Here is a 14,289-nt window from a genome sequence, read left to right as displayed (position 1 = left end):
CTTCGTTAAAAACATATTTTTTTATTATTATTGAATTATTATTAATCGTATAAATTTGTTTATAATGAGAGGTTAATAATTATTAATACATCAATATATTTAAATTAAAAAGAGAAGTTAAAAAAAAGGAGATGAAGTCTTATTTGACCGATGTGACTTGCCCTAAGATCCAAATATTTCATTAATTAAAATTTAATTTGGCTATAAGTTTAGAATCAATGAAAATAAGTATCACTTACGATACATCATTGAAAAGCTCTCAATGAGGTCTTATTACTGCAGTTGGGAAAGTCCAAAATCAAAAAACAAAAAAAATTGGATTTTGGGCTTTTTATGATACTTTTGGTCCACTCGATTGCAATCAAAGTGGAAGCACAAAACAAGATGTTACAACAGTCCTAAATCCGAAATTTCAACATCCTACGGCTAATCTTTTTGAGTTATGCGAGATACCTACGTACAAACGTCACGCCGAAACTAGTCAAAATGGATAATTTCCGTTGAAATCTGAAAACCGAAATTTTTGCGATCACAATAATAATTTTACTTTGTACAAGGAAGTAAAAATGTAGGCACAGTTTAGAGCATTACAACGGGGGGATACCGTTATGAGACCTGTTTTATTCGATTTTCCAAGTAAAAAACTATTATAAGAAACCATTAAAATTACCCCTTAATAACGCCTTAAAAACTTATTCTCATTCTGTTGCGAGGGTAAGGAGTGAAAAATATTACTAGAAAAATTGATATTTTAACTGTAATTAGTAAAAATGTATCATACTTTCTTACTTTTTCTTTTTCATTCATTTTTATATTTTCTTAATATAATTTTCATAATTTTTGCGATTTTCCGGAAATTTTCCTAGAAAGTATGAAACTAAGTAACATTTTAATAAAATATATGATTCATCCTAAAATATTATCGCTCTGGATTTTTAGTCTTTTGATTGGTTTGCGGCACTACACTATTTCTTTCATCTGTACTAATATTTGTTACAACTTTTTTCCTTTATTCCATTATTTTTTTTTATAAGTTTCTGTAACAAAATTCTCTAGTCTCCAACTTTTCCTCTTCATTTAATCACCTCTTTATTTTTTAGTTTGTCTACCCATCTAATTTTAAACAGTTTTCATTAAAATCGGTTTCAAAAACCTGTCATTTTTCTGGCTTTAATTATTACACTTAGTCATACACAATTATAAAGCGTTAAATTCAAATATATATTTTTTTTAAATTCTTTTGGCTTCCAAATCTTTCTATAATATTAGCAGATTTCTTTCTGTATAAAATCTCCCTTTGCTTATAATGTTTAACATCTCGATTACTTCGTCAATGTGATTTTTATTACCTTCATAAAATGCTGCATCTTCAGTCGCATTGCATTATTCTGTCTTAATATTTAATTACTCATTGTCATTATTTCTCTCACGTTTCCGTCACTTTCTTTTGCACTCTGTCATTTTAATATATATTAATTAATTAATTTCAATATACTAATTAAATCTGTAGCGGTACTAAATTTCATACATTCAATTGCTAGATATTCATTATTAATAAGTTAACCTAAACGATAAGTAATTTAAATATCATATATGTAGAGAATACGAACGAAAATTACAGAATAGTATCATTTACTTAACAAACATACATATTTTCAAGGTTACATTATGTATGTAATTTACAGTAATTGTTTTGTACGGGATGTATTACAGGAAAGCCCAGATACGTTTTTATTACCTATAAAAACACATCTTAATAAATATCCTTTGTATATTTACGACTTGGGTGATAAATTTTAATTTAATGAACAGTGGAAAGTAGATCACGAACGTAATTAATTTACGTATAACTGAAAACGATAGAGAAAAACTTTTGCTTCTCAATAGAACTATAAAAAAAATTCTTCCCATAAAATAAATATTTATTACCAGGAAATGTTTTACCAAGAAATGTAAATAATCTAAGAATATTCCTATTGGCGAAAATAAAAACAAAAAATTCATACTAGCACAGATCCGGAAACGCTGTTTTCGGTTTACCCATTAGCGAAAGATTTTCATCAGACTCTTGCTCGTGTAAAAGTTTTTCTATCATTTTTTGGCAGAAAATAAAAAATGTTTCCTCATATCAATTATCTCTGAATAAAACTCTCTACATCTTGTCCTCAAAATAAATTTACGCCAAAAAAAGGTTTTTTAACTTATTTTTGGGCACTACAAATCTTTTTTTCGCAAACTGCTGGAGATGCAGCTGTGGAACTCACAATCGACCAAAACCATATAAAACCAATAATTCTGCTCCTAAATTTGCGTCCAAAATTAAAAATACAGCCTCATTTTACCATTGAAAGAGAAATCAGAGCGAAATTTTTCGTTCTAAGAGAATTTATGGATCTATTTTTTTCAAACTTTTTTTAATTTTCACTTAAAAGAGAATATCTTGAATTTCCTTCTATTTTTCCAGGACATAACCTGCCTATAAAACCATGATGTTTAGTTGTCTGTGAGGTAACTGAATATCATGAGAGGAACGACTAAATCGTTTTTTTACTAGTTGCATACAAAATCACCATAATTGCAAGCCTCAAATGAACACGAGTTAGTAAGATATAGGAAAACATATGTAAAGTTTTAGCGATCATTTGCGCATCCGATTAAAAAGAGTGGTTTATCTTATCTTTTTTGGAATTTAATATAACATAAAATGAACAAAAATTATATAAATCGCAAGGATGTTAATTACTAATACAATAATTATGTTCTAATTATTTTCTGACAAATTTTCTTTTCCTTTAAGGATTAAATTTTTTTTTTCAAATCGTTAAACCGTTTGAAATTCGTTCAGCGAAATTTGAAACGTAGATTAAAAGTTTTCAGTTCTTCGGTTCGTCGATCAATTAAGAAAATGTAAAATTTAATAAACGCCTTTAAAGTAATTAAATTGTTTTATCGTTTTAAGCGGCTCGGCTAAGTAAGTTTTCACTTCCATACTGAAAACTTTGTTACATGAAAACTAATTACAATATTCAAGCAAACTAAACATTGATCCAGGAAAATATATATCGGTTTTCAAAATAACACAGCTCGAAATAGTAATTATAAATTTAAGAGGAACGCTATCCCCTACCTCCTTCCCGATTTTAACAGTTAAAATTTAGCAGCGTCAATGCCCCCCGTGTACAATAGTTACCGTAAAAATTTTGATGATTAAACACTCCTCTGAGGTATTGAGGCAAAATAGACGCCAAACATATGCACAGAATTCAATCTTTTTTTACTCAGGAGGCCTCAAAATGGCGTGAAATGAAAAATGTTTACTCTAAAGTTGCAAGTTATTACAATAGTATCCCTTAATAGCGTTTTCTAATATTATAGCCAGAAAAGTAAAAAACTACATAAAAAAAAATCATTAGATAATAATTACACACCAATTTTTTTTCGACCAATCGGATCACCTCCTAATAGCTACAAAGATTATATCTAGTAATCATAACGACTATTTCCACATTTACCGATTATACTTGACATACTAAAATCAAAAACAAATAAACAACCAGTTTTTTCTGTCTTTATTAAATATTACCTACTGTAATTTACGTCAAACTATTAAGTGTGGCTTCGTAAAAGAGTTTTTATTCAATAAATAAAAACTGTATAATCAGCGCTAATTATAAATTAAATAAGTAATTTAATAACAAATTAATTCAAGATACGGGTTAAATAGGTCTTCTATTATTGGAAAAATGATAAATCAAATTTTTATTATTTTTTCGATAAACTTATAAATAACATAGATACGTACAACATTCAGCATAAACAGATTGCAAAGTCTATTAATAACTTTAAACGATAACATACATAAACTTATTTCTCAAAATTTCGAAAATTTCTAATACTGATAAAATATTATTCAAATTTAAAATGTAGAAAAAAATTAAATATTCTCGACTCTCTAGAAACTAGAAAATAGATATAATCGATAAGAAATTTAATAATGAGCCAATGTATCATCCCTAAAGTACTCAAATCAAAACCCGAGTAAATTTAGAAAGATCATTATTGATTAAGGAAAAAATATTACAATTTACCGTTTGAACAGAAATGTTAGCTATAAATTACTGAGAAGAAATTATAGCTAAATTAAATTACTTAATAATACAATGTATCCCATACATCTCCGAACATAGGAAAAATGACTTTTTATTGAAGGTCATGGTGCGACAGAAAAAGATACAAAATATAAATCATCTAATGGAAGACGCCATTACAAGTATAACTCCAGCTGTATTTAGCGTAGCTAGAAATGTTAATTTTTTCCTATTTATGGAAACTTATGGGGTTACGTGATCTTCAGCAGTGAACACGCATCGAAATCTGTTTTCGAAATAATGGCAGTCATGTAAAGCATTTGGAATTGAAAATGGTTCTCATAAATCAATGTTTATTTTTCTATACGTATGAGAACTTAGATAAGAAAATAGACCCGACAAAAGAAAACATTTCTATAGATTCATTTAAGAATGATATGCTAAAAACATATATAAAGCGAATCAAGAAGGAAAATATAGACAATAAAATAAAAAAAATAGACGAGATAAAATAGGGTTTTGCTATCTAGACCATTAGGTATGAACCGTTTCGTCGATAATTTATAAAACAATTATAATTTAATTATTTATTAATTTAGATGACAATTTATATAAATGGATAAATATTAAGACTAATTAAATGTGTAGCACTTGCAGAAGTTAGAACACGTCAACACCGATTGAAGAAAAATTTGAAGGGAAATTACAAACTACTTTAAAGGAGAACATAAATAAATAAATCTATAAAAATATGTTCCAGTAGTTTTTGATAAGTCAATGCGTAATAAAAATCGTTTTCGCTGTAAAAATGATAATTAGGGTAATATAGGGTAGAAAATGAAAATATTTTATTTACTATTTTTTCACTTCATTTTCATTTTCTACTTTTTGAAACGCTCTGGGCAGTCCAAAGGCAACGAGACTGATTTTCACAGAAAAATTTGAAGCGTACAATGTGGCAGTCCTGCATGTATACAACTGCCCAGATGTGTTTCAACATTTGTCAATTTCAAATTGTGGTAGTCATTAAGTCTCACTGATCGTTCGCGTAAAGTGTGTCGGGTAATCCCCCACCACGGAAAAGAATATCGAAACGTACGTGTTGAAAAAAGCATTCAGTGACGAGTGTATGTCACGTGCAACATGTTTTCGTTGGCATACCGAATTTTTGGTCGGACTCGGGAGCGTATAAGACATGGCGAGAGCGAGTCGACTGAGCACGTCGATTAACCTTTAAATGGTAAACGCATAAATGGTACTACGGATGAATTTTCACCCATAACCTATAAATAAGTTAGATTTCTGTGGCCAAAAATGACAGAAGTTTCTATTATGATATAAAACATTTATTTATTTTATACATTTACTAGCTGACCCGGCAATGCTTCGCTATTTTTAAATTTGAGTATTCATAGATTAAAATGAACACAAATGAAAGTTTAATAAAACATTAAAAAACTCAACTTTACGGAACATCACAAATATAACCTTTCATTTCTTCCCTCTTCCAATCTTCACCCCTATCCCTATTCCCCTTTTTTCTTGTTTCCCTTCTTCGCAAAAATATTTTTCACGTAACTAATATATATTCTGAATACGAGTCAAATCGGACCATTGATACAATTTTTCGAAATATCTCGATCCCAGCGCCATCTACCGGGTCCACATTTGCCAAAATATTTCTTTTCACGTAACTAATATATATTCTGAATATGAGCCAAATCGGACCGTAAGTACAATTTGTTGAAATATCTCGACCCCCACGCCACCTAGCGGTTCCAAACTAATTCAGTAACTATTATTATATATAAACTAATTATATATATATATATATATATATATATATATTAATATTATAAGATGACAATAAATCTATACATGCTTTTTAGAGAAAAGAGAATTATAATTTTTAGAAAATATTGCATGTCGAAAAAACAAATACATCCAATCATGAAAAACATTACATTTGTAATAAAAGTGATCTTGTAAAAAGAATGTTAATATTTGACAGTTTTTACATATTATTTTCCTGTGTTCCCTACAAGGTTTTGCATACACTGCACGTAACTGAAAGTTTTTTATTACTTTTGTGGTACATCTTGCACCTCCGTCGCTTTTGACCTTCCGCTGGCGGTTGCTGTTTTGAGGCTTGCGGTGTTGTAGATAAGAAATTATTGCCTCTCAGAACCGCTTCAATTTTGAGTCTAAGATCCTATTGAAGATTTAGTACAGTAAGACGCTGTTTTATAAATTTAGACGCTACGTCATGTCCAAGCTGATGAAGGGGCTCTCCCGTTAAACCCCATCACGGCTAGGAACGGGGGTGGTGGTGTGGCGACCGGAAGCGTCACAAGGCGGTTGTCTTCGCCTACGGGGTTGGGATGATGAAGGGATTCAAACTGATTTGTCTTCTTTTGGCCTCTGGCTGCAATCATATAACGGCATATTACAAATGCATTGATTTCAGCAGTCAACAATCCATAAAAAATGACGAAAGGCCATCTCCAAGTATTCACTTTTTAGCGTGTGGCATAGCATTTAACAGCATAATCTTTGTAACCCGCCGGGTTGGTCTAGTGGTTAAACTCGTCATCGCTAATCGGTTGATTTGAAGTCGAAAGTTCTAAGGTTCAAATCTTAGTAAAGGCAGCTAGTTATTACTTTTATACAGATTTGAATACTAGATCGCGGATACAGGTCTACTTTGGTGGTTGGGTTTCAATTAACCACAATCTCACAAATGGTCGACTTGACTCTGTACAAGAGTACATTTTACTTACACTCATACATATCATTCTCATTCATCGCTGGAGTAACAAAACATTTCACCCACTGTACCATTTACGGGTTAACGACGTTATGGTGAATACAGCCAGCGTCATGAATCGAGAAGAAAGTAGAATCTATGTGCTACACATATCAAAAAATAGTGCACAAATATTCTGAGCGAGAGGATGCATATTAAATGCGTTCCGTTTCGTCAAGTTCCGCAGCTCTTAACCGCTTGACAGAATGGAGTATCGCGTATTTGTCAGTGAAGAATTGTTGGCTCGCTAAAATTAGGTACACGTTTTCGTATAATGCGATAACCGTTGACGAGTCTTGAATGTTTCATTATAACCCTGCGATGAAACAACAAAGCTCACGATGGAAGTCTACTTCTCTTCACCGGCTCAGAAAATAGTGAAAGCTGCATTCAGCGCTGGTAAAGACATGATTGATCATCTATTTTTTTATCATGAAGGATTCATTTACCGTCATCACGTGCCTAACCTAGGGACAACTGTAAATGATCTCTGGTACATCGATGTGCTAACTTACTTTAAAAAAACACGCCCTGGAAAAAACTGAAGTTTCACAATAAAGCGCTCTCATATTATTCACATAGTCCAAGAATTTTTGAATGGAAAAAATTATAATTAGGATATATGGTTATAATTTGTTACATATAATTAGGATGTACGGTGTTATTATACCATACATCTCAGATCTAGCTCCGTGCGATTTTTGGATGTTTCCAGAGGCAGTTACTTTTATACAGATTTGAATGTTAGATGATGGATACCGGTGTTCTTTAGTGGTTGGGTTTCAGTTAACTACACATCTCAGGAATGGGCTACTTGAGACTGTTCAAGACTACATTTCATTTACATTCATACATATCATCCTCTTATAGTGATTCGGAAGCGAAATAGTGAAAAAAGAAGAGATGAAGAAGAACGACCTGAAAGGATGAGAATTTGAGACGAATCTAGAGACCTTAAAAACAGTGGAAGAGAAATGCAAAGTGCTTTCGAAAGATGACTTGCATTTAGTGTCATGAAAAGCGGATCTAACGCTGAAGGCAGTGTGTTGCACTAGGAACCATTTTGAAAAGACAAAGGTAAATGTAGATTCAGAATAAAGTTGAACCGCCCTCATACAATAAGTTGTATTTCCAAAATACAAACACATGTAAAAAAGAATTCGATGGCGATAAAGTTTAATATTTGAAGTGTTAACCGTACACTTGTAAGCTACACTAAGTCGGAATTCAATCTTATTAAACGATAAAATATTTATAAAATTTAAATAAACTTGTTAAAACTATACAAGAGAAATTCTAACGAATAAATACTTTTTTATGCAAGACGATAAATAATTTATTCCTTATAAATTCCCCGTAAAGTGATAAAATGAACGAGTATCAACAAGTGTAAAGTACATTACAATACACTTTTTTATTATTATTCGTTGCGAACAATTTTAAAGCAAAAAACCACTTCACATATACACAACACACAACACAAAACAGTTGAATTCCTTGAACCGTTAATTACACATGTATTCTATTTGAACGATATAAGGAATAAAATCAATCATTTTTAGTCATGTTTATCTTTCAAATATTTAATCACATAAAAACGTAAAGAAATCATGAGTGGTAATATTTTTATTCCTCGATCTACATTCTGCAAATCGATACAATTTAATTTCGTAACTAAAAAAGAATTAAAAAATGGCTAATAATTTTAACTATTTTAGAATTTACCCGCATACAAAATACAAAAATTTTTTCAGGAATGGTTTTTTTTTAAATAAATGAATTTCATTTAGTTAATTTTTATAGCTGAATTAAAATGAAAAGATAAGCAGAATTAATAATAAAAAAAAAATTATTACAAAGAAGAAATGATATTTTTAACAAAACATTTTAAGTAACGGCTAAAATAACTGATGCCAGAAGTCGACAATATAACGATCATGCAGTAACATAAATTATATAGTTGCTACTGTAGACTATGAGGCGTTTATAAGGCGAGGCGCCCGACAGCTAACAATCTTTTTTTGCGTTAGGGAGAGAAATCGTAATCGGTCGGACTACCGCAAAATACTTTTTTTAACGCAGTTTTATATAAAAATATTTCTTTATTCGACGAAATTGTTTATTTTTCAATATTAGACACATTTTCTAATTTAAAATAAAAGAACACATAATATATATATTTTTTTAATATCGACTTGTCAATGAAATAGCTACTGCTATTGGAAAATTATTAATATAAAGACTTCAAAAAAGATTACTAGCTGCTTAAATTTATACGAGGAATGCATATAAAAAAAATTTGCGTTTCATGCGCAAAGTATTTTTTTATTTTTTATTTAATAGATAGTAAATATTTCAAAGAAATAAGATAACTAGAAATTTGTGTTTTCATTCCTTATACTGTTTAAATAGAATACTTTTGCAATTAACGGTTCAATAAAAAATTCAATAAACTCGGAATTTCTTTTTAAAAGGGTAATTTTATATACTATAGTATTTAATAACTTCCATTAAAATTTCAGTCATGAAATAAAATTAAAGTGGTTGACAGATTTTGTTGCTTGGTGAATTAATTCATAACAGAAGCTTACTGAGAAGCTTGTACGTAGGACTATGAAAACGGAATTTTGTAACTCATGAAATATTGCTATGCCTGACCGTGATTCGAACCCGAGATTCCGGATGAAAGGCCAAAACGCTATCCTTCTGCCACAGAAATCGGCAAATAAAATAATAATTTTTAACAAAAATTATTTTTTTTATTTAATTACAAAGCTATTTATGAAGTTTCAAACTCAGTATTAAATATACATACATTAAATAAAATCGATTAATGAAAAAATAATATTTGTTTTCCTTTTCTTTTTTTTTGCCGAAATAAAAGATATAAATAACAAAAATCAGAAAAATATCGTACCCAACTACATGACCACCATCATACAACAATGATCCAATTTCGGTGGCTCAGATCAAGGCATCAGGTCCACTGAGTAACTATATAGATAGTATTGAAAGCAACAATCCGAAAAGTTTATCTAAGAACCACTTTAACCAACACGTCAGTCGTTGTATTGTTACTGCGCTTTTTTACTTTATTTCTGTTATTGAAAAAAGTATGTGGCAGGCTGTTGAAGTCAATAATTTTAGTTAAACGAGCATTTCGACGTGCACATGAAAACAATATACGATGCCCGTTCAAACGATTCAAAAAAAACAGTCTATTCTCAACCAGAAAACCCTGGTAGGCCATCGATATAGGAATAAATTTCTGAAGGAATTTGACAATCTGCAATCAGATAAGTCCAAATTAGTTCATCGCTCGTCAAAACCTCGAGTTAAAGATTCATAAAGTTTGGAAAAGGTTGTACTGTACGCGTACAAAATTCAACTACTGGAAGAAATCAAACAGCCTGAAAAAAGCTCTACAAAAAGAGTTTCGCTACTAAACGTTTTTAGACAAAATTAGTGAAAATGAATCATTTTAAACTATGTTTTTTTTTACGGATGAAACTACTTCTCACTTTAGCTGGTGTAGACAAATTCACGAATATGGAGATCTGAAAACGGTGCTTTTGAGAAGCATGTTACAAACCTAAAGTTAATATTTGGTGTGGTTTAATAAAAATCTTATAATATGGCCTTTTCTTTTTTGCTGCTGAAAAGACTATATTAATGGAGATGTTATTACTATCGATTTCTTCAATCGGATGAACTGTAAAATGTACATCTAATTTACTTCCGACAAGATGATGCACCCCTAAGTTTAGATGCATTCGTTATCCAAGCTTTGAACGAGACATTTGAAAATAAATCTAAGGCTAATCAGTCTAAGAAGACCCTATACCTTGAGCTCTCAAAAGATTCGGACTAATCCCTTGTGGGGATATATTAGAAATATCGTTTACTCGCAAAAATTAAACGATCTGAATCACTTACAGGAAAGAATTAATAAAGGGATTACAACTGTAACACAAAATATGCTACATCGTGAAAGGGCAGAAGCTGAATATCAACTGTGTATTTGCGACGAAGGACGCCCAAATTAAAATTTATTGATTATGTAACTAACTGTTAGATATGGAGGATTTGACAAATAAAACAACGCAACTGTAGGTATATTGTTTATAATCCAACCCTTAAACCACATTATTTTATGATAACCCTGAAATTAAACGATAAAATATTTATAGCAATTTAAATAAACTTATTAAACAATACAAGAGAACTCTAGTGGTGAACTCGTCATCGCAAATCAGCTTATTTCGAAGTCGAGAGTTCTAAGGTTCAAATTCTAGCAAAGGCAGTTTACTTTTATACGCATTTGAATACTGGATAGTGGATACCGGTGGGTGTTCTTTAGTAGTTTGGGTTTCAATTAACCACACATCTCAGGAACGATCGACCTGAAAATGTTCAAGACATTTACATTTATACATATAATCATTCATCCTCTGAAGTAATGCCTTACAGTGGTTCCAAAGGCTAAAAGAAAACGAAGAAGTAGTAATGAAGCAGTTACATTTAATAAGTACCTTCGCGCAGTGTAATCAATGTAAAAGAACAAGTTGTAAAAGGGATGCTTAATAACGAGAAATATTTTAACATCTTGCAGACCATATGGTCGTAAAAAAATAAGTAAACTGCACATATGAATTCACAGTGTGTATGTACAGAAAGTGTAGAGTTTCCGAAAAAAAATTAAAATAGAAAACAATAACTTTACCAATAACGGCGAATCTGACCGTTTAAACTCACGACTAGAAGCCGTATAACGTACAAGAGACGAATATAACGTACAGTTACACGGGAGTCATCCGAAGGGACAAAACTGGCGCATCACCGGACGATATGACGTACCCTTGCGTTAATTTAGTGTTCCCCGAACGCAGTCTACAAACGACTATTTCCTCACGGCAACCGTCTCGCATCACATCCAAGGCAGTACTACATTTAATACAACGCAGTTTATTGTCGACCACTGTTATGAGTTCGCTCACATAAGCACAACGCTGATAATTCAATACCATATGTCAACATAGATTAGATTAATGAAAGAGAAGTAACTCAGAACTACCGTAGTCGAAAATAACTAATTATTCTTTAATAAGATGGAAACGCTTAGGAAAGGTTAAGTAGAAAATTGTAATTTCATGTACGCGGATGGGCGACTTTAAAATTAAAAGAAAAGGTAATGAAAATATAAAATAAATTACTTACCGATAACAGTAGCGGTATTCACAGTTTTAGGCCGTCATTTTGCTATTTTATAGCACAACCACTTCTTAAAAAATAAACTATTATTTTCCAAGTATCGAGGAAGAAACCTAAAAAAAAAAAAAAACTTAATATCTTCGACCGAAAAAACCTGTAATCCTACGTTATTAGAAACGATAATATGTGGAACAAGAATGTATTGATTTTAAGCGTTACAATTATGGACAGTGTAACTAGATCGGATGATCATTTTTCAATGCAACTGTAACATACTGAATCGTTTTCAAAATAATCATACAGATCTGCAACACTGCCCTATGTAAATGTAATTCATCATTCTATGTGTTTATATACACTGTACAATATTTTATTGTAACCGAACAGTCCAATTTCCCAAACTTAAATCGAAAACGACTTTCAACCACAATATTAACTCCAACGAGCTTCCGGCAACTTTTTATGGTAAGGACTATTTAATTTTTTCCTATCTCCAGTCCGATCCAAAATCATTATACAAATTTCATTATTGCGTTCTTATCATTAACATACTTTTTTCTTATATTAATAACATCGTAAAAAAAAAATAAATCGATTATTTTTTAACATAAAAGGAAATTTATAGGGCAAACCGGTCGGGTTTAATCACCTACAATCCTTTACACTTTATGATCAATAATTTATAAAAAGCGCAACTTGATCCTGCCTTATTGTCGGAAAGGATTCATTTAAAATTTAAATAGAATATTTGATTTATTTTTCAGATAACTGAAATAATAAATTATGAAACCACAGATACATATATATAAAAAAATTCTGCCGCATTAAAACACAAAAATAAATGACAAAAACCTTTTTTTCATTCGTGCAGTTGCACATACAACATCAAATAACAACACAGAATTTCCACTCTAAAAAATGGAATTAAAGCGATCGAACGTCTTATTAAACACTCTTTAACAGACGATTGTTTATTTAACAAGTGTTTCACTTAATCAATTAGAAATAAACACCAAACCAGTTACACCCAAACTAGATACTAAATTATGATTATTTATGTTACTACTTTATTCAAGTTAAAGAAAACAAAAAAAATATCTTCAGTGTATAAATAAAATAAAGGTTTTTTTATGCCGTGAAAAAATTCGGTTTATGCAAGTCGTCGGATAATTCTTTTTTAACCGATATTAGGGACAATATACGGTTACCTAGTGATACATTTATTAAAGATACATTTAGTTATTAAAGATACATTTTACAAGTTATTAAAGATACATTTATCTTTAATATGGCGCACGGTCATGGTCCTACGATCGAAAGTTAGCTTACTCGTAGCTTTAGCTAGTTACATCTGCTTTCTTGTGATCGTCTACTCAGCTTCCAGAATTCACACCCGTACAACAACACACTCTTGACAACTGCTTTATCTTACTCCATTCAGAGAAGCTATATGATCGCTATATCTTACTCAAACAAGCTGAATGCTCCGAAGACTTTACTTATCTCTTTATATTTTAAATTAAAAGAATACGTCATGTTAAATCTCAAACCTTAGAAAAAATGAAAACAAATACGATCGAAATATGGGGGTAAGGACAACATAAGCGATTTTAGGTTATTTAAATATATCTCATCACAACACAGGGTGTCTGTCGAAGCAGCATAGACGATTAGAGCTAACCTTTTTGTGCGGGAGAATGTTATTTCGAGGCCCGGTTGAACGAACTATATTGTAACGGTAGCGCTTCTCAATATAGTCTCCCCGCTTCTGTTTTGTTGTAAGGTTCTAATTAACAACACATACTGGCTGGATGGAATTCCAGACATACAATATAATCTATAAGCACAATCACTAAACACACCAGGATATAACTGTCTACTACCACCGTTCAAGAAAGCTAAAGATATCCGGAGACCTGACTTAATATAAGAATCGAACATACAACTGGGTCTTAAGTAAAAAATAAACACTTTCAAAAAATTAAAAGCTCATCAAACAATTCTATAATTGATAAACGATTCTTTTCAACCGGTGAATTCCTTCTTACGATAATTCCGTCAGTACTATTGGTACTATTGTTTGTTATAACTAAACACGACCATAGGCGATCGAAAACTGCTGTCGTTCTCAAAAAAAAATTATAATAACAGGCACCCGCACAAAGTTAACTAGGGAAAATATTA

The 14,289-nt window shown here is 31.0% G+C and overlaps 1 protein-coding gene across 3 annotated transcripts in view; it reads right to left on the bottom strand.

Moving 5' to 3' along the window:
- Positions 1-14,289, bottom strand: part of Atg13 (Autophagy-related 13) — a 276,218-nt gene that overhangs the window by 116,161 nt on the left and 145,768 nt on the right. For 2 of the 3 annotated variants that reach the window (XM_075373349.1, XM_075373352.1), the window contains one exon: positions 12,112-12,218. The exons of the other annotated variant lie outside the window; for it this stretch is intronic. The gene's annotated coding sequence lies outside the window, so the exon portion shown is untranslated. The remainder of the gene's footprint in view (positions 1-12,111; positions 12,219-14,289) is intronic. 3 annotated transcript variants of the gene reach the window in all.

Source organism: Lycorma delicatula, chromosome 8 (genome assembly GCF_047948215.1).
Source record: "Lycorma delicatula isolate Av1 chromosome 8, ASM4794821v1, whole genome shotgun sequence".
In the NCBI taxonomy this organism is placed as follows: Eukaryota; Metazoa; Arthropoda; class Insecta; order Hemiptera; family Fulgoridae; genus Lycorma; species Lycorma delicatula.
Note: the sequence above shows the minus strand (reverse complement) of the source record. Positions and strands in the feature narration are given on the sequence as shown.